A 20,887-nucleotide genomic window follows, 5' to 3' on the forward strand; every position below is an offset into this window, starting at 1 on the left:
TGAATCAGGAATTAATTTTGTGCGAAGTGGAAGCGATGGGAGGAGAGCTCACACACTGATCACGCACAAGTGAACGAGTTCACGCTGAAGTGGCGTTGAAACGGCTTTGTGAAACCATCGTCGTTCACCTAGATTCTGTTCATGTGAAATAATTTTGAACGGACGCTTCTCTGTCAAGAAGTCGTTAACTCACGTTCTCTTATGCGCAAGTAAGAAGAGCACATACTTCAGCGAATTCCTCAAACTTCCCTGTAGTATGTCGCAACCGATAACTCGTGAGTTTGCCGCTTCTCGCCAGTTTCAGCCATTCTTCAAATGAAAGATAGTTTGCGCACTTAAGACCGTGCCCTCTGTTCTCACCTGATAGTGAATTCGCTGCTCGGCAAGCCTTGAAGTGGGAACACTTGCAGTGTTGAAGAGCGCGTCGCACAAGAAGAAAGTTGCCAAGAATCATGAGAGGAAATTAATCACGCTGCCTCATGCGTGTTTAAACCTAAAAAGATTCGAATAAATTTAGTCTCCTGTGTTCCTAGAGAAGGCCCAAGGAAACAAGCCGCAAAATACAGCCTGGTGAGCCCCTAGAATTCTATACCGTAAAGCAGCTGGCAGTTAAAAAAGGATTATGACGTGGAAATGACCGCAGATCTATGTGTGAAGCGTGTAAACTGTAAATGACGAATAGGTAAATTACGACAGAGAAACTCGAAGCAGAAAACTGTATAATGGAAAAAAAGGTTAAAAAAAAACTGGACCGCACATACCGCATGAGTCACGGCGAGAAAATACTAAAAGGGGCAGGTGGTTTCGTGACATCGATATTTTCAGAAAATTTGCCCGTTTAAAAGACTGGGTTACGTTATCGCTATGTTATGCGCGCCATGCATTGTGAGTAGGTCGAGACGGGGAGGTACCATAGTTCAGAGTGTCTGGTAAACTGCATACGTACAGTAGGACAAAGTTATGCCATATCGAAATTTTGTTGACAATTTCTTGTTCTTCTTGTACCTTTCAGCCAGTCTAACACTTTAAGTTCAGATACGTTAGTGTTGTATTAACGGAATAGATCGCATGTGTTTACAACCAGACCGACACTTATCTGTCGACGTATGGGCTTCTTTATCTGTACTTTATTTTTATTTGAAGCTTCAGTTGGTCTCTGTATTCAGTGTGCTGTATTTCGTGTGCGACATAATGAGGGAGTTATAGTGTTGAGGCTCAGCATCGCGTGAAAGTAAATGACGATGCCAGATAATGACACCAGTCACACGATCAAATAACCTTGCCGACAACACTATTAACCTGACTTTCCGAGTGCATTGCGCTGGTAATAAGTACCCTTAATATCTTTAACCTTTCTGCTTTGCGGCTTTGTAACTTGAGAAAAATGTCCGTTGTACTTAATTCCTCAAGTATCTGGATGAAGACAATGTTTTGTGAAGGACGGCTGCGTGAAGAACGACAGGGATGACCACACGGCTGACACAGGGCAGCGGGCAGTACCCATCTTTGGACAGCCTGGTACCTCTTAATCGTTACGCTGTGTGTGCTTATGAGGAGGAAAGATAAAGCCATACCTGCGTCCTCTGACCACATTCGAGGATGTGAGTGTTCAAACGTAAAGTGGAAGCTATTAGAGTTCTTAGCCTTCGTCTGTTATGTCCTATTTGACCGTTTGATTCATTCACCTGCTCGCGGCTATATTGTGATACGCTAGCTAGACCAGCTCTCACATTCATGAGATGTTTCTTAGGTGAGGGTGCCTCAAATGATTCCCTGCGTTCGGAGGTTTCCAACCTTTGCCTAAATTTTCAACACGGGCGATTTAGTTTTCGCGCGCTTCCAAATGCAGGCGCACCGTCTTGGGTGTTGATCCCAGCACCGGCAGCTTTGAGACCAGTAACCATATTGGCACACGGATAATTTTTTGTAAGCTTTGTATTTCTTTTTGCTTCTTTAACATTACAGCAATGCTCCATCAGCAAATTCAAAATTGCTAACTTGTCCCCAGGAAACTGTTCCATCACTTTTTCTTTCGGTCAAATATCAGGGAAAGTAAATGCGGACTAGTAAGAGACTTGTCTATAGAACATAGGTCTGAAAACTTGCCAGCTGAGACTCGCTTCCTGTGGTGTTAAACAATAGGAGATTTTATAAACTCTGTGTGAGGGCTAAATGGATCTGATATCGCCAGTATAGGTGCAATGTTGCGAAGGATGCTGTGGCCAGAACTTAGTAATCCAGAGAAGTAGTGCGGCACGTGGACATTGCCGTCATGGGAGTTCTTTCACAGTCGACCTTCTTTTTTGCTTAAGATCGCGTAATCTTCAGTACCATGCGAACTTATAATGTAAATTCAGTCTGTTTAGGTATTAGGGTCTGCTTTTGGTTTGTTTTGCCTCATTGTCAGAACAGTAGAAAATACGAATATCGTTTGACTGCCTTCAAATTTATTGTCGCTGATTTTACCGTACCGTGCAAGCTCGCCATTCCAAGCATATTTCTTCGGATGGCAATACGTATAGAGCGCGAAAAATCTGCAAACCCCTTGTTACAAAACAGGAAAAAAAATTAAAATAAACATGTTTTCTCCTTCCTGCATGGGGGTATATTTTCTGTTATGTGAAAAAGCTAACAGGAATGGAGTTAACCTCTCGGCAAAGCAGCATTACTTTTTTGTTGTGTCTCAGCTTTTGATTTGTTCTTGCAACCCAAAAAGCGATCATATCGAAATAAAAAATCTGCGTCCAATTTCACCGCAGCAGAATTCAGTACGGCGTACCATAATTTGAATTTTGTTGTAAATGCGGATGCCGTCGGAAGTGACAGTGCAAGTGCTATAGGAATCCTCTGGTGGTTATGCAAGAAGCAAGAACGGCCGGAGTTGTTTGGTTCCGGTGAACTTTCAAAAATACATTTAGTAAATTTTGTGGTTTCCGCTTGAGCGCATGAAATGCATGAGCCTTGTGTTGAAGAGACTGCTCTCCTCTGAATCCTACGAGAAGCTGTTTGATGCCCAGATTGCAACACTGTACCGGATTTAGGGAACATAACTTTGGGCGTAGCACATTATCATGGCACATAATTAGGGCACTTCTCCCATTGTTGACATAACAAAATTGAAATATGTTTTCTGCACATTTTGCGTACTCATTATCGTTTATTTTTTCACTGGGCGAAACTTTTTTAGATTTGGTGAGGCTGAGTAGTGCACCTTGCGAAAAACATTCTGCATTGAATGCGACTTGCAAGGATAATGTAAGCATAACTACTGGGCGAAAGAAAGAATAAATTTTTTTATCTACAACACCAAGTCAAGAAAGCTGCTAAAGAAACATTCCAGACTTCTGTCCCCTCCACTACCCTTCTCCTCATGGAGTAATGAGACACTCGTGGCTCCAACGCTCTCAAGCACCTCTGCTTCCCCCTTGTCCTATTCGCGGACCTAATGAACTCCCACCTCTCCTGTATTCATTAAACTATCTACTCCTCCTCCTTATAATGAACTATTCACATTCCTCATTACTCAGACTATGGACAACATTGTTGTTGATGAGCACGGGGAACGGGGAGAGGGAGGGTTGGTTACGAAATACTACGGCGAATGAGACGGTTTGCCGAAGAACATCCCTCATGCAACTATCAATCAAACAGGTAAACCTTGGAACATTTGCGTCCGATAAAGCTGTTACCAAGATCTAGGAAATGTAGCGTGTGTTCGTCGGGATTACAATAAAAGTGAATACCGCCATAAAAAATAATCATAGTACTCATCATCCTGATGAGACTAAGTACGTCCGCTACAGGACAAAGACCTCTCCCATATCCCACAACTAATGCTGTCGTGTGCTAACTGCGACAACCTCATCACTGAAGACTTCCTAACTTCATCGGCCCAACTTACTTCCCGCCGCAAGCTTCTGTACTAAACTGCTTCGCCGCAGAACCTGTTCCCTGAACACAAGGAATCATGATCTTTTGTTGTCCGTACGTGCCCCTCCATGCCCATTTATTCTCCTTCAGTTCACCTAGAAACCCATTACCTCGTGTGTTTAGTGCACTAGCAAAAGATGCGTGACTAGCGAAAAAGCCGTTGTGTGCGGCCGAAGCGGCCACCTGTCGACATTGGCAGGTGATCTTTAAGGGGATTCCCCTCTCTCACCTGCCATCTGCCAAGGTAGATAGACAGAAATCCTCCTCCCCAATAGCACGGGAAAATGGCTGACGTTTAATGGCACAACAAAAATGGAAATTTTCAGAATGGCTCAGCAAAGAAATGCTTTTGAAGCAGGCGGGTGAAACCGCCGCAGAGAAGCAACGACGTGCCGTAGTAGACGCTGATGTAAATGCTATCAGATTGCCTCCGCATCAGTGCAACTGGTCAACCATAAGCAATTCCGAACATACCAATGCATCTAAATGGCATTTAGCGTGACCACATAATTCGGAGACAATCTTTTTGCTCACCCATTTAGGCTCTCTTCCTATCTCCTAACGCTAGCCCGTTATACTTAGTGGCACGGGCAGGGACACTTCATTTTTTATTCTTTTTTATATCCCCCCAATAATTCTTGCCTCATAACGCTGCAAATATCGTTTTCCGTTCCATGGCCCGGTGTACTGTCCTCACAATAACTTTGAGTCTCTTCATTTGCCTCCATTTGCCGCCCTCCAGGTGAGTGATGACAAGATAGAGTTGTTTACTTTTTCTTGAGGTAAACTGGCAAGCGGCTATTAATTACACAGGAATGTCTGCTAAATGCGCTCCAGTCTGTCAGTTTTAAGTTAGTTAGTTATATTGGTTTTAATGGCGCAAAAGCAACTATGGCTATGATGCGCCAAACACAAGGTTAGGTTTTTGTTAAATGTTACACTTTTTATACCTAGAGTTTGTTTAAAACATTGGCTTCATTAAGAAACTTAAAATACTTGAAAGATCAACCAGTGCTTGATCACCTAAAAGCAACTTGGGGTGCAATGGGATGTATTCATTGTAGAGTATTGTAAAATATTTTTTTCTCAGTTGTTCCAGTTTTGTACATGAAATTAAAATGTGGTTTACAGTGAGTACATCGCCGCACATTTCGCAGAGAGGTTTGTCTTGTTTCGTCAGTAAGAAGTTGTGTGTAAGGTGTGTGTGCCCAATGCGTAGCCGACATAAAATAACTTCAGTGAAACGTTCTTGATGTCTACATGATTTCCATTCTCCTAAAACGGGTTTTATAGAATGCAGTTTGTTGTTTGCCTGCTCTTCCCATACAGCCTGCCACTTAATTCTGAGTTTACTGTGCACTAATTTCAAAACATCCCTGTGTGGTATGTTATCTTGTATTATTTGATCAATTCGAGCTTGTGCTGCGCATGCATCTGCTCTCTCATTACCGACAATTCCAACATGGCTGGGCACCCAGCAGAATATAATGTTATGTTTTTTTTTAAATTTTAATTATGTTATGTATGATGTTTCCTATAATGGGTTCAGCAGCGTTTCTACAGTGCAGCGCTTTGAGCATACTCAGTGAATCGGTGTAAATGACGCTATTTTTAATGTTTTCTTTTACTATTTGGTCTACGGCTACAAAGACTGCGCAACTCTCGGCAGTAAAAACCGATGCATACTGTGGCAGTCGTATCATTTTTTCATTTTTTTCTTGAATTACTGCACTTCCAACATGACTTTCTGTTTTTGACCCATCAGTGTAAAATTCAGTGAAGGTGTCATATTTTTCTTGCAGTTCAAAGAATTCTTGTAGTATGAGCTGATGTGGCATTTCCTTTTTATGTAAGTGTGTCAGTGTGAAGTCGCACACTGAAGGCAGGCTGTACCATGGTGGTAAATTTTCATATTTTTGTGCAATATTCGGCAGGGCATCCAGTACTGCTAACTCTTCACATTTATCTTCAAAGCGCATTATTAGTGGCCGGATGGATTGTGGTTTATTGTTAAATAATCTTTTGGATGGGCACTTGGTAACAATGGGATGGCAGAGATGTTTAGGAAGAGAACGGGTTTTTAGGACGTATGCGCATGTCAGTGTGACTCTTCTATTTTCTAGTGCAGGCTCATTAGCTTCAATGTAAAGAGTGTTTACCGGGGATGTTCTATATGCTCCAGTTGATAGTCGCAGACCAAGATTATGAACAGGGTCCAGTCTTTTCAAGTAGGATGCTCTTGCTGAACCGTATACTATGCACCTATAGTCCAGCTTGGAGCGTACCAGACAGCAATAGATGTGTAATAGGCATGTTCTATCGGACCCCCACCGTTATCGCGAGAGCACCTTTAATACATTGAGGGCTTGGGATGCTTTCTTTTTAAGGTTGTTAATGTGTGGTAGAAATGTGAGTTTCTTGTCAAAAGTGAGTCCTAAAAATTAATGTTCTGGTTTAATTGGTATTGTGGCTTGATTCAAGTATAGGTTGGGATTGAATTGTAGGCCTCGTCGCAATGAGAACAGAACAGCTACTGTTTTTTGAGGAGAGAACTTGAACCCATTTATCTCTGCCCAAGCAGTCAGTTTATTTAGTGTGATTTGTATTTTTCTCTCGCAGGACGATATGCTGGAGGAAGTGCATGCTATCTGTAGGTCATCTACATAAACCGAATACATTATGAACATGGGTAATACTTTGCCTAACGAATTCATTTTTACTACGAAGAGTGTCGTGCTTAGAATGCAACCTTGGGGTGCGCCATTCTCTTGGGTGAAAGTCATGGAGAGAGTTGTTCCTAGGCGGACCCTAAATGTGCGGTTAGCCAGGAAGTCGTTCAAGCAGTTCAGCATCCTGCCTCGGACACCTAGCTCTGCTAGGTCGCGGAGGATGCCGAACTTCCACGTGGTATCGTATGCCTTCTCCATGTCGAAGAAGACCCCGATACACTGCTGCTTGTGGATGAACGCCTCCCGCATGGTGTTCTCTAGGCGGACAAGGGGATCGGTGGTTGAGCATGCTTTTCTGAATCCACATTGATGTACATCTAATAGTTGCCGAGATTCGAGTACAAAGGTGAGTCTAATATTTATTACACTTTCAAAAGATTTAGCAATGCAGCTGGTGAGGGCTATTGGTCTGTAACTGTCAGGACTTGTTGGTGGTTTTCTGGGTTTCAGAAAAGGTACTATTACTGCTTTCTTCCACTCCTCAGGTATTCTGCCAGTCATCCATATTTTATTGAAGAATTTTAACAGTGCCTGTACGGCTGTATCAGAGAGATGGGCAAGCATATTGTAATGCACATTGTCTGGGCCTGGTGCTGTCTATTTACCGGAAGATAATACCCTATTTAATTCCTGGAGCGTAATGGGCTGGTTGTAGTCTTCCTGCATGCCTGCTCCGAATGGAAGTTTTTGTTTTTCAGCTATAGCTTTGTGTTTCTGGAATGGGTTTGTGTAGTGGGATGACCTTGAGACTTCAGCAAAGTGCTCGCCCAATAAATTGGCCTGTTCTTCAAACGATGTTTGTGTACCGGGTGTTGTCAAAAGCGAAAGTGTGAAGGAAGTATGGTCACCAGTGAATTTACGAACTTTGTCCCACATTTTCTTTGGTGGTATTGAACTATTTATAGAGGACACATATTTCTGCCAGGAGGTTTTCTCAGCATTCCTGCGCACGTACCGCGCTCTCGCCTTGGCCCTCTTAAAAGTGAGTAAGTTCTCTGCAGTGGGGTACCGACGCAGGGTGCCCCATGCTTTATTTTGCTGTTTTTTTGCAAATGTACATTCTTCTGTCCACCATACTTTGTGTTTCTTCTGTACGAGTCCTGTTGTTTGTGGTATAGCGAGTGTTGCAGCAGATATTATGCATGTAGTAAATCTTTCAATAATTTCATCTATGCTGAGGTCTTCAGAAAATTCTTTATCTAGAGTGGTACTTTCTGTAAAAAGTGACCAGTCGGCGAGGTGAAATTTCCAGCGCCGTGGTCTTGTGGGGATGACTGGAGTGGAAGACGAGAGCCTGATGACAGTGGGTAGGTGATCACTTCCCAGAGGATCATTTAAAACATCTCATTTAAAATCGTTAAAAAGTGACGGTGATGTGAAAGCTAAATCAAGGAAGCTCATTTTTGCTGAGCTTGGGCAACAATATGTGGCCTTTCCTGTGTTTAAAAGACAGATATTATTCGTGAGGAGAAAATCTTTGATTATTTTGCCCCTAGAGTCACAGCGTTCGCTTCCACAAAACGGGGAGTGAGCGTTAAAAACGCCAACTACCAGATACGGCTCCGGCAATTCATTGATCAGGCCTTCTAAATCTTGTATTGTTAATGTGATGTGTGGGGGGAGATATAAAGAGCAAATTGCTATTGTTTTGTAGGTAACGACGCTAACTGCAACTGCCTCAAGTTTTGTGTAAAGTTTGATTTCTTGAGCAGGTACGCCGCTTTGAAGGACAATCGTGACGCCTCCCGAGAGTCGGTTTGCCTGCTCGCGATTGCGTCTAAAAATGTTATAATATTTAAAAATATGCACATGTTGTGGACCAAGATTGGTCTCCTGAAGACATAAAACTGTGGGTAACATTGACCCTAAAATATGTGTTACGTCGCTGTAGTTCCGCATAATTCCTATACTATTCCACTGAATTAAGAAAGCCATGTTTGTTTTTGGGGTGAGAACGCTAAGGCGTTTACTTATGCTCAGGGCCCGTTATGAGGGGTCTGTCTTTTTTTCGCTCAAGAGAGCTGTTCCGCCGCTGCAAAGCGGGAGGACTGGGAGTTGTATCCATCACCTCGCCAGAGATGCTGGAGGACCGCGCAGCCGCGGTTGTGTTAGTTTCAGGCCTCCCCTGGCGGGGGGAAGTCCTGCGGGATGCCGACCCATGGACCGGCGCTCCCTGCTGTGACAATGGCAGGGCAGCTTTCGCTGACCCTGCCTGGGGCGTGGATGGCCCTGCCATAGGCTCGGTGGAAGTGGCCTCGGCAGGTGCCGGAGTGCTGTGTGGTGCTACGCCCCTGCGCACCACATCAGCGAAGTTTGGTTTCGCTGTGAACGAGAATGTGTTGGTTAGTGCAAAACGCCTCCTGGCCTCTTTAAATGAAATGTTTTCTTTGGTCTTTATGGTGATAATTTCTTTCTCCTTTTTCCAGGACGGACACGCCCTGGAGTACGCAGCGTGGTCTCCATCGCAATTTGCGCAGCGCAGTGCTGCCTCACATTCCTCTGAATTGTGGTCCTTAGAAGCGCATTTCGCACAGGTTTTGCGGCTGCGGCAACTCTGAGAGCCGTGCCCGAATCTCTGACAGTTGAAGCATCTGCGTGGGTTAGGAATGTAGTGCCTGACATTAACTTTAAGGTATCTGACTTCGATAGTTTCAGGTAATGTGCTTGTGCTGAATGTGAGTACCAGGTGTTTATTATCTATTTCTTTGTTGTCTTTGCGGATTTTAATTTCATAGACATCTGTGACATTTTGGTCGCTGAGACCTTCTAGCATTTCTTTTTCTGTTAGATGAATGAAGTAATTTTCTGAGATGACACCACGGACGGTATTGAGGGATCTGTGGGCTGTTATGGAGACTGGAATGTCTCCAACAGAGAGAATGTCTGAGATCTTGGAGTTTTGGGTATGGTCACGGATTTCTAGTAATAAGTCGCCACTGGCCATTTTCGATAGCTTATATCCGGGGCCAAGTGCATCTGTTAGGCACTTTGACACAAGTAAGGGGGATTGTAGTCTTGCCTGCTGTCCTTCTACTGTACTATGTATGACATGGAACTTTGGGAAGGTTGTTTTCTTTTTCGGGAAAAAGTCTGTTGCTTCGTTCCGCCCTCTTTTCAGAGAGCGATCAGGTTTTGAAAGGGGGGGGGGGGAGCATAAAGAAAATTTAGTTATTCGGTCATGGTGCCAGCACCCACCACGGAGTCCAACAAGGGGACGGGACAGGAACTTGATAGCAAGTCCTGCCCACGCCAGCTGTACACCTCAACTATAACCAAATATGACGCAACTCAGGGTAGTTGGTCACACAGGGTTAACCCTCGCCGCCAGGAAAAAAGGAAAAACCAAGAAGCGAGTAGGATATAGGAGAGTTGTGAGACAGAGATAGGAAAGTTAAAGATGAAGAGGAGGATAGGAAAAGGCGACTGCCGATTCCCCCCGGTCGGGTCAGGCCGGAGGTGCCGTCTGCAGGAAGCTGGGGCCAAAGTGGTGTGTTGCCTCCGCCAAGGGGCCTTAAGGGTCCAAACGCTCGGCATCGGCTCAACCACCAGGATCCCCTTTTCCCCTGACACGGCGATGCCACGAACGGCGAGGCGCGGGTGCTCGGGTCCGTGGTGATGCACAGTTCACCATCATCCCCTTTTGGGGATGTCCCTGCGGATGCTCGGGAACCCGCGGTGTCGTCACTCACCGTCGCGACGCCTGCAAGCTGCAGGCGCCCCCCTGCGGGGTGTCAGTTTTAAGCTCTGGTGATTAGGGAGGGTGGTTACTATCTGGCTTAAGCAGATGCATTAATTTACCGCCTCCAAAGTTTAGCTGCCTATCGTAAACACTTGTTCCCTGCAGAGACAACGTAGAATTATTTGCGATTTCTTCTTAATAACTCTGATACCCACCGTTGTGCTTTGTATTCTGGGCCTACGGTCATGCTTTGCAATTTGTGCCCTGAGTTACTTAGTAAGGGAAAGTCATCTTCATATGGGAGATTACTTGGGTATTCTTCAACAAGATAGCTACCTAATTCTTCCTAATCCAGTTCTGTCAATACGTCGTTCAAACATGCGCTATATTATGCCGGAGAGACCATGTCTCTGTATGAAAAAAAATGCCGGTCACTTAAGCTCCATCTTTAAGGGTTTGGATAGCGTAAATAAGCCCCGTCAGCGACTCCACTTGATTTGATAAGCATATTACCCAATCACGTGTTCTACTAACCTTACTAGATCACATGACACACGACTTTCGCGTGGCGGAAGCATACTGTCGTTGACATAGAATTTCCCCTCATCGACATGCACTTTATTTACTCGCACAGTCATTACGTCTGTAATGCATCTCTAGTCAGTCATATACTTGTGAGCAGAAAATCGTAAGCTACCACATTATGTGAAATACCACGCGACATGATTATAAAACACCGCTTTAATTAAGCCGTACAAACGTGCCTTGGTGGTTTTTCACCATGCACTTATACGTTCTTCTACAAGCTACAAAGGAAGCACTGCCTGTGAAGACATTGTTTCAGAAATGGGCATTTCTGTGTCGTCTCTTAACTGTTGCCTATGTGATGTTCCTGAAACAAGTAAGAATTGCTTCATTAATTGTAAGGACTCAGTTCTGTTTTGGGATGCCTTGCAACGGACCATGAAAAAGCGAATTTATCTGACTTATCGTGCAATACGACACCTTACCGGAGTACAATGTGTTTATGGTCCCATTCATATTATCCTTCTTATTCGGCTGCACAGCTTAAGAAAAACTGGAAAGATGGACCGCCACTGTGGATCGATTGTTTCGACGAAATCTCGTTTCCGTCTCACAGACTATATGCGAAATGCGCAGTGCCATCTCTTGGCACTCCAAGAACTAGGTCCGCCATTTTGGTTCGGTAGAGAACACAAAACCGCTGCTCAGCGTTGGGTTAAAGCGGCTGCTCTTCGTTTGAAATGTGAAATGCCGATGCACTGTTCCGCTACATTGTGCGCTCCGCAAGGACAGTACGATACGTGCGGGAACCAGGTACGTTTCAGCTTCTAACTTTCTAGTTTCTTTAACTCTGTGCAAACGTTTTATAACTGCGAGTACCACGCGAGGTATCATGTGTCAACAGGCTGAGCAGTGCACACCTTTCGTTTTCAGCGGAGATTTTACACAACGTTTTACCATTAAGTTGCGATCAAACTAGGTTACGTATAAGTTTTTATTCTTTCTGATCAAAATTAGGAGTCGATTTTGTGCATTTGCTAACTCTCCGATAGCGCATAGTTGGTCGAACGTGAACATATCGACGCGTACTTCAACAACGTAATAGAAGATGCAAATTTCTTCAGCCGGTTTATGCCTGTGTTGCTCAAGAATGTAGTCCAATAGCGAAGTAGCGCGTTCCTTAATTTGCTTGCAAATCATTGCCATAGGCACTAAGTGCGCTACATGTATTGCAAACCTAGATCGGTCGTGCCGTGGCGAATTACTAAGTGCACTCAAAGACCGATAAGCCGATTACTGTTCAGTTTTATAAGTGTTCGATTGAGTTTTCTCGACTTGAGTTGCATTTAGAAGGGCTAGAAAGCTCTCTTGGCCGTGGAGCTGTTGCAAAGTCCCAAGCGCCGTTTTCCTTTAATGTTGTGCAATCACCCCCGCATCTTATGCGTGTTAAGCCGTCTGTTTGATGTCATACACCATGCATAAAACTGATCTGTGACTATTTTATTTTTTCAGGTTATTCACTTGTTGATATGGACATCTAACTAAGCGATATTCACTCCGTGATGCAGTTTAAACGCGGCGTACGCCTCGTTAAGTCAACGCTAGCAGCGGCTTTGAAAGGGTGGCATTGACTCGGATATGTTTTGCACATTGCAGTAAAGGGAATGGCAGTAGACAGCTGGCCGTCAGCGCGCACGATAGTTCGCAGTGCCAAAGAAGTTGGTCAGCACATTTGCGCACTCGGCGCAAAAACCCGCTCGCGACCTTCGCGGATAAATTTGCCTCAACTTCAAATCAAATCAAATCAAATCAAATCTTTATTCAGCATTCTTTCGCGTGTAACAAAGGAATGCTGGGACAAGAGCAAAAAAGCTGCTACAAGCAGCTTGACAAGGCCCTTGCCCCTGTTTGATTGGCAGCGTGAAGGTTTTTCAGTCATGTTGAATGCAAGTTTTTACATATATATATGTGTTGCATCTCACAGATAAAAGCAATACAAATGTATTCGCGTACAACAGCATCCCACGTGCAGGCCAAAATATTTGGATACATATGCAGCAAAAAGGAAAGGAAAAAAGAGAGAAAAAAAAACAAGTTTCTGGTCTAAGTTAGACCATTTACACTCAGGACGTACAGACAAATAAAAGAATCGTACGAACCTAATACAAAAACAAGCGTGCTCCAAAATATGAGAAAACGTTTACATTACAACATTTTTCTTCTGTACTTTTTTCTTAAATTTGGATACCGTCCTTTGCCATTAAAAATTTTTTCCATTGTTTTCTAGTCATGGTGTTCGGGTCTATATGTAACTTTTCAAGGCTATTTAGCAGGAATGGTACACGATATTGCAACGTGTTAAAACCGTTATTGGTTCGGTAAAATGGCAAATCCCATGTATCTCTTTGCATTACACTGTATGGCAGCTGCAAGGATTTTTTAAGGCGGCTCATTCGAAGAAAATGCTCATTTGTGTGTTTTAAGCTGCTCTTGTATTTTAAGAACAGGTTAAATATGTATGCATGCGTGACAGTCAAGACATTAAATGATTGAAATAAATCCCGCGTATGGGAATCGTATGGGGCATTTGCAATATGGCGGATAGCTTTTTTCTGTATTAAAAGTAATTTGTGGATGTGTGTACCAGATGTTGTCCCCCAAACAAGGTTACAGTAGTTTATATGCGGGAGAAATAAGGCATTATATACAAGAAGCTTGAGTTTCGGTGGAATCACCTGTCGCAATCTACAAATCATTCCGTATGCCCTCGCCAACTTTTTAGCTACAAGGCCAACATGAGCGTCCCAAGTTAAATTTTCGCTAAAAATGACTCCTAGTGTTTTAACCTGTTTCGCGAGCTCTATTTTAGAATTGTCAAAATAGATATCCAAGCTACGATTTATTTGTTTTTGCACCGGCGCAAATAAAATACATTTGGTTTTCGCTGCGTTTATATTTAAGGAATTTACTGTGCTCCATTGAGACAACCTATCGAGGGTGGTATTGGCTAAACTTGCGAGTTCCTTAATCTCCTTGGACTGAAAGAAAATGCTAGTGTCGTCTGCATAGATAACAAAATATGCTTGATCACTAATGCTTATGATATCATTAATATAAAGATTGAATAAGATCGGTCCCAGTATACTGCCCTGCGGAACCCCTGCTTTCACAGTAAGCAAAGATGAATATTCACCGGTAAGAGCGACGCACTGTTTTCTTTGGTCTAGATATGATTTTAGTAATTTTAGAGTTATTCCCCGAAATCCATAACGTGCTAATTTACATAGTAAAGTAGCATGATTAATCCTGTCGAACGCCTTCGAAAAATCTACAAATATACCAAGGGTTACCTTCCTTTCTTCAAATTCATCAAGTATGTACTCCTTTTGCGTCAGTAGAGCCAGTTCGGTTGACACCTGCTTTCGAAAACCATACTGCTGAGGCGTTATAATAGAAAACTTATTACAAAACGTTGTCACTCTATTACAAATAACTTTTTCCAAACCTTTTGATATTACAGGTAATATTGTTACTGGTCGGTAATTGGATAAGTCATTTCTGTCTCCAGACTTGTACAACACCGAAACCTTTGCTAGCTTCATTTTGTCTGGAAAAACACCTGTAAACAAACAAATATTAAACACATGGGTGAAAACTGGTACCAGGAGTTCGAGTACAAACTTGATAGGTCCTATCTGAAGTCCATCTATATCACGTGCTTTACTATTTTTCAGTGACAAAAATACTGAGAATATTTCCTCAGGAGATGCCGGCTCAAAGAAAGCACTGTTTGTAATCTGCTTGTTCAGGAAGCTCGTGGCAGTTTCATCGTGGACGCTATCAACAAGATTTATGAAATATTTATTAAACTTGTTCGCCAAATTTTGTCCTTTAAATGCTTCATTATTAAGTATTATTTCAAGTTCTTCATTTTGACGGCTTCCCCTTTGTAATAGTTTGTTCATTTCGCGCCAGATTTCATTACCACGAGCACCCGGTTTCCCCAAGAAGTTTTCAAAATAGCAGTTTTAGCATTCCGTAAAAACTTTGTCACGAAGTTTCTGTGTTTTTTATAAGCAAGAAGGTCTGCATAGTTTTTTGTTTGCAGAAATACAGAATACAACGCATATTTTTTTCTTATCATGTTGAGACAATTATTCGTAAGCCAGGGCTTACTTATCTTCTTGGATTTCTTTATCATTTTGAATCTAAAGCAGGTTCTGTAGGCTGCAGTAAGGATAGAAATGAGAATGTTGTAGGCTTTGTTAGCGTCTGCTCGCCCCATCGACCTCTCACTGTAAATAGAAATAAAAGTTTTCCTCCTCCTCCTCCTACACATTCTAAGACAGGGTTCCAATTTACTTTTTGAATTTCTTCCCTAAATTTATTTAATGTTCTCGGATTTATCTCTTGAACAATGAATGACTTAGAATGATTCACACTTTTTTTCATAATCTCACCGTGTTTACAAAACATATAAATAGGTAAGTGGTCACTCACGGCTGCTGAGACAACACAAGAATGTACCGTGTCTTCAATGCTGTTAGTTATGAATAAATACAGAAGAAATAAACAGCGATTATAATACGCGACACTAGACCCGGTACTTAAATGCGCGTATCAGAACAACAACGCCACAGAGTTCGATCTTCCAACCCTCTTTTCTAAGCTGGTTCTTGCCATCATCAGCACCAAATTTCAAGCGAAGTTGAGGATGCGGTAGGAGCACGCAGGCGCTGAGTAAAAGGACCTACGTTTGGTAAAAGGTGAGCAGAGCATGCCGCACAGAAACTCAGACTTTTGCTTTTGAAATTTCCCTCATGAGATTCACGACAACTACACCGGTAGCAGAAAGTACGCACAGTAAACGACGCACCAGCTCGACGAGCTCGACCAGACCAAGGTGGAAACCGGAAGCTGCGGGTGCGGTGTTGCCAGACCGTTAAGCAGATTCTTATATCGTCTATTGCTCTGCCGTTTTTTGAAATGTTATTCTTGCCGTTTGTCAAAAGATTCGTAATAAGTTCATGTAAGTAGAACATACTTTCACTGTAATAAATACCACGGTAAATAAAAAGTGTCTTGGTGGTCTAGAGTTATCGTCCCTGGCCCGCAATCCAATGGCGAGGGTTTCAAGTCACCATTAAGTAGCTTAATGTTTTTCAGCTCAGTTAATATACCTTATATTCATACACGTCATAATGACGTTTTATTCATGTTGCAACATTTTAATCACAATTTAGGTAATTTTTAACCACTTTTCATACCTGTCGTTCATCATCTGACGTCAAACATAACAAACATAAACGTAACTTCCTTCTCAAACATAACAAGTTGTCAGTGTGCCCGGATCCCTACGTCAAGCCGTTTTCCGCTCTACGACCAACAAGACATCGCCACTCTGATTCACTAACTCTATTCACCGCCAGAACTAACCTATTTAAATACTCCTTCTTCCCTCGCACCGTAACTGAATGGAATGCTTTACCTTTAACAGCACTACGTGATATAGACTCCATTGAAGAAATAGAAGATTGACGCCATCAAACTTATTTTGCTTTGTGTTTCGAAATTTCTTTCAGTGTTTTATTTTTTATATTCATGTTGCATTGTATTGCCCCTCCTGCTAGGGCCCAGAAGGGCCTGGAGTATTGTGTAAATAAATAAATAAATAAATAAAAACCTTTTCCACCACTCCGGAGTTTCGTACTGAACAAATCCGGGAGCCGATTTGTTTGACGCTGTGGTGTTAAAAGAAATGACGTCAATAAACGGTCTGACAACATAAAACAAATTGAGTAAAGAATAGTATAGCACAATCACAGCTTTGGCTCGGCGAACGCAACACGTTCAGTGTATAGCGATGCCACTGACACTTCTCTCACCTTTCTCGTCATGCTGGATCTAAGTGTTGCTCGTAAGGTAGTGTTGTCGGGTGCCGGCAGCAATAACTAATGCCCGAACCAGCACCTTCGGTTAGGTATGGCTTGCGCGCATTTGGAGACTGGTCGATCTAGCTCACCATTAGGGATAGGAATGGAAGGCTTTCGACCTAAGGGCCATTTGTACCTGTCCCGTATTTTGACAGGACGCGCAAAACAACCACAGTCTGAATAGTATAAATTTTGCGCGGCTGTGGAAAGCAGTAAGACTGCCAGGTTAGCCAACAAGACTATCATAGCGGCTCCTCCTACCATCACTCATTTTACAACATTGTGAAGAACAAATAAAAATTCAACAAAATACCTTTATGGCAATGTTTGGAAGGTTCCACTACTGAATAAAAGTGTATTCAGCATGCACCAACACACTAACTAGTTTCAAGTGACTGGAGAGAAAGGATTTTTTTATACCATTTTGTGTTGTGGTCATTAAAAACTAGCGGTCATGAGTCGACTAGACAGAGCTTCGTATTTCCTTTGTTTTCTCTTTTCCACTAAACTTATGCGACGGCATTATAATCAGTAAGGGAGAGGTGTCCGCCTCTGTTTATGTGAAAAAGCAGTAAAAAAATTCCGCTCAATAATTTCCTGTTGTGATCCTCATAGATTAAAATATTGAAAACTATTTCAAAAATTAACTTTAAAAATATTCAGCGCCGATGCAAAGAGCACCGACCTATGGGGGAGTTGGTGCATTGCAATCATGTGCAAGCGCAAAAAACAAGGACAAAGAAGTACTGGACAACACGAGCGCTTGCTTCCAACTGAAGATTTATTGACATAAAAGCACATTAATTACACTTTGATGCATGACGTCAAACTGACAGCACTGTCGACATCAAGTGGCCGCAAACAAAAAATTGCTGGTCAGTGAGACAGATGGTGCGCTGACGCTGTCGCTCGTGTCGTCTAGTACTTCTTTGTCTTAGTTTTTTGCGCTTGTATATGATCCCGAAGCAAAGAGCTGTTAATAACTTTAATACACTTTGATGAGCAAAAACAAGAAAACGATTTTTGAAACGATTCAGGAAGAAAACTATTGTTTGGAAAAGAAAAAGATCGTAACCACATAGTTCTAATAACTCCGTACGTACGAGAAGCCACAGTAGACGCACAACGCGTCAGCTAATCAGGAAGTTAAAATGTGTAACGGAAGGCGCCCGTGTGCTGTGCGATGTCAATGCACGTTAAGGATTCTCAGGTGATTGAAATTATTCCGAAGTACTCAACTACGTCACCTCTTTCTTCATTTCTTTCTCTCGCTCCTTTAACCCTTCCCTTTAGACGCGGATAGGGTGTCCACCCAGGCACGTGAGACAGTTCCTGCGCTATTTTTTTTCCTGAAAACCAATTTTCAATTTTCTTTAGGTCAGCGCTTAGGCGGTGGCGAAACCATGGTGATGAATGAGTCCCTGGTTAAAATTAAAACTCGGCACACACTCGCTCTGAGCGATTGCAGTGTAGCTCGACTATTACGCTTCTTCCCAGTGAGAAAAGGAGCAGTGCCGGCGCCTCATAGTGCCGACAACGCAACCGAATCGTAGTAAGGCTTGAGTCTGAGTACGCAAAGTCTTGGGACCTCGTCGGCGGAGATCGGAAGACGGTGCTAGAGGCTCAGAAATGTAGTGGACTGACGACGTGCGCTTCAGGACGCGGTGGAGGCCATGGTATTTCGAAAGAAGTTCATTGGAGAGGCCGTGAGCACTGGGGGGATTCATATCCAGAGGAGTGAACCGGGTGGGAGAGTCCTGTCAAGCGGACCTTCGCCATGGCGGGATTTTTGGCGCCCCTAAGTGCCTATCGTAAGCGACCGTGCGATCTGCCGGTAGTCGTCTGCGTTCTGGGCAGCTTAAGAAACAGTTGTACACTCAGGTGAGGCAGGGCGGTAGGAAAGAACTGTGTCAATGGGAGCGGAGGAATGCCGGCCATAAAGCAGAAAAAATGTGGAGAAGCTGGTTGTGGGTGGAGTAGCAGTAATGTAGGCGTACTGAATATAGGGTAGAACGAGGTCGCAATTCTTGTGGTTGGCAGCAACGTACACAGCCAGCATGTCATCCAGAGTGCGGTTAAATCGTTCGGTTAGAGAACTGGTCTGCGGTTTCTCGGCTGTACATGTCCATTGAGTTATATTGCACTCGGCAAGTAGAGCTCTAACGACGTCAGACAAAAAGACGCGTCCTCTCTCATTGAGGAGTTCACGAGGAGCACCGTGGCTAAGAATAAAGAGCTGCAAAATAAGGACGCCCCTCCATGAGCTGTAGCAGACGGGAGTGCGGCAGTTTCGGCATACCGGGCCAGTTGATCAATGGAAACAATGACCCAGCGGTTGCCAGTAGTGGAGTAGGCAGAGGGTCGCATAAATCTATGCCAACACGGTCGAAGGGACGCGGCAGACAATGTTGCGACTGCAACTCGCCAGCAGCGGGATGAGGCAGTGTCTTACAGCGTTGGCAGGCCGGGCAGGAGCGGGCGTACTTGAGGAAGAAGTTATACATGCCGCGCCAGTAGTACCGAAAACGGATGCGAGTGTACGCCTTCAATACTTCCGCGTGGCCGCATTGCGGCTCAGCGTCGAAAGAGGTGCAGAGTTTGGACCGTAGATATCGGGGAATGGCGAGAAAACATTTCCGTCCATCAAAGTTATAGTTACGCCGATAATGCAGATTATCTCCAAGTGCAAAATGTGAAGCTTAGCGATGTAGGGCGCGGAACGCTGGAGCCGGAGATGGGTCGGGCAGAGTGTCGAGAAGGAAAACAATGCATTGATCTTCACGCTGCTGGTGTTGAGCGCAGGTGCAGCGTATTTGACGGCGGAGAGGCTGGCAATCTCGGCCGGTAGCGGGAGCGGGATAAGGAATCGCGTCCTGATGCTCGCTGCGAGACGGGTAGGCGACTGGTGTGTTATATTCTTGCAGGCGGAGAGCCCATCTAGTCAGGTGGCCGGAGGGAACTTTTAACGAAAAGAGCCAACAGAGAACATGGTGCTCCATGACCACGTTAAAAGGACGGCCATAGGGATAAGGGCGAAACTTGCCAAGGGCCCAGACAATGGCAAAGCACTCTTTTTCTCTCACGGCGTAGTTAGATTCGGATTCCATGAGGGTGCAGCTGGCGTAAGCAGTTAGATATTCCTCGATTTCAGGTTTGCTCTGGGCGAGCACATCCCAGAGGTCAATGCCACTGGCGTCCGTGTGCACTTCGGTTGGGGCTTGCGGGTCAAAGTGGCGCATAATGGTTGGTTGCGAGACGAGACTGCGCAACGTGTTGGAGGCGTCGCCGCATTCAGGAGACCAACTCGAAAAATTAACGCTGCTGTCGAGAAGCTCAGTTAAAAGAAAAACATTGCAGGCAAAGTGGCGAATAAAACATCGAATATAGGAGCAGAGGCTAAGGAAGCTGCGCAGTTCCTCAATGCAAGTAGGTTTTGGAACTGCAATCACAGCGCGAGGTTTGGCGGTGCAGAGACGGGCGCCCTCCTTTGACACAGTGGCCTAGAATTCTCAGTTCACGAGCAGCAAGGTGACATTTTTTTAAGTTGAGCTGAGGGCTGGCGGCCGTAAAGCAGGTTAAGACGTGCTTCAGCCCGTACACATGAGACTCAAACTCGGGCGAGAACATCACGACGTCTTCCAGATAAGAGAGTCACGACTTACACTTCAGGCCGCGCAGAATGGTGTCCATCATGCGCTCTAAAGTAGCCGCAGCATTACAGAGGCCGAAAGGCATGAGGTTAAATTCATACAGGCCATCAGGGGTCACAAATGCGGTTTTCGGGAAATCGTAAGGTGCCATGGCGATTTGCCAGCACTCAGAGCGCAAATCGACAGAACAGAAAAGTTCCGCTCCTAGTAGGTACTCCAGAGCATCATCAATGGGGGAGGAGAGTAAACGTCCTTTCGCGTGATATCATTAAGGCGGCGGTAATCAACGCAGAAACGAACATAGCCATCTTTCTTCTTCTCGAGTACCTCGGGTGAGGCCCAGGGACTGTGTAACGTCTGAATCATGCCGCTCTGAAGCATGGTGGCCGCCTGTTTCTAAATAACTTGCCGCTCAGTGGAGACACGAGAAGGACGCTGACA

At 44.1% G+C, this 20,887-nt stretch overlaps 1 pseudogene; it reads right to left on the reverse strand.

Annotated features, from left to right (window-relative positions):
- LOC144120081 (uncharacterized) overlaps positions 1–20,035 on the reverse strand; it is a 30,988-nt pseudogene extending 10,953 nt beyond the window's left edge.
- Between the last annotated feature and the right edge of the window lie 852 nt (positions 20,036–20,887).

The sequence above is a fragment of the Amblyomma americanum genome, chromosome 2, assembly GCF_052857255.1.
Source record: "Amblyomma americanum isolate KBUSLIRL-KWMA chromosome 2, ASM5285725v1, whole genome shotgun sequence".
Classification (NCBI taxonomy): Eukaryota; Metazoa; Arthropoda; class Arachnida; order Ixodida; family Ixodidae; genus Amblyomma; species Amblyomma americanum.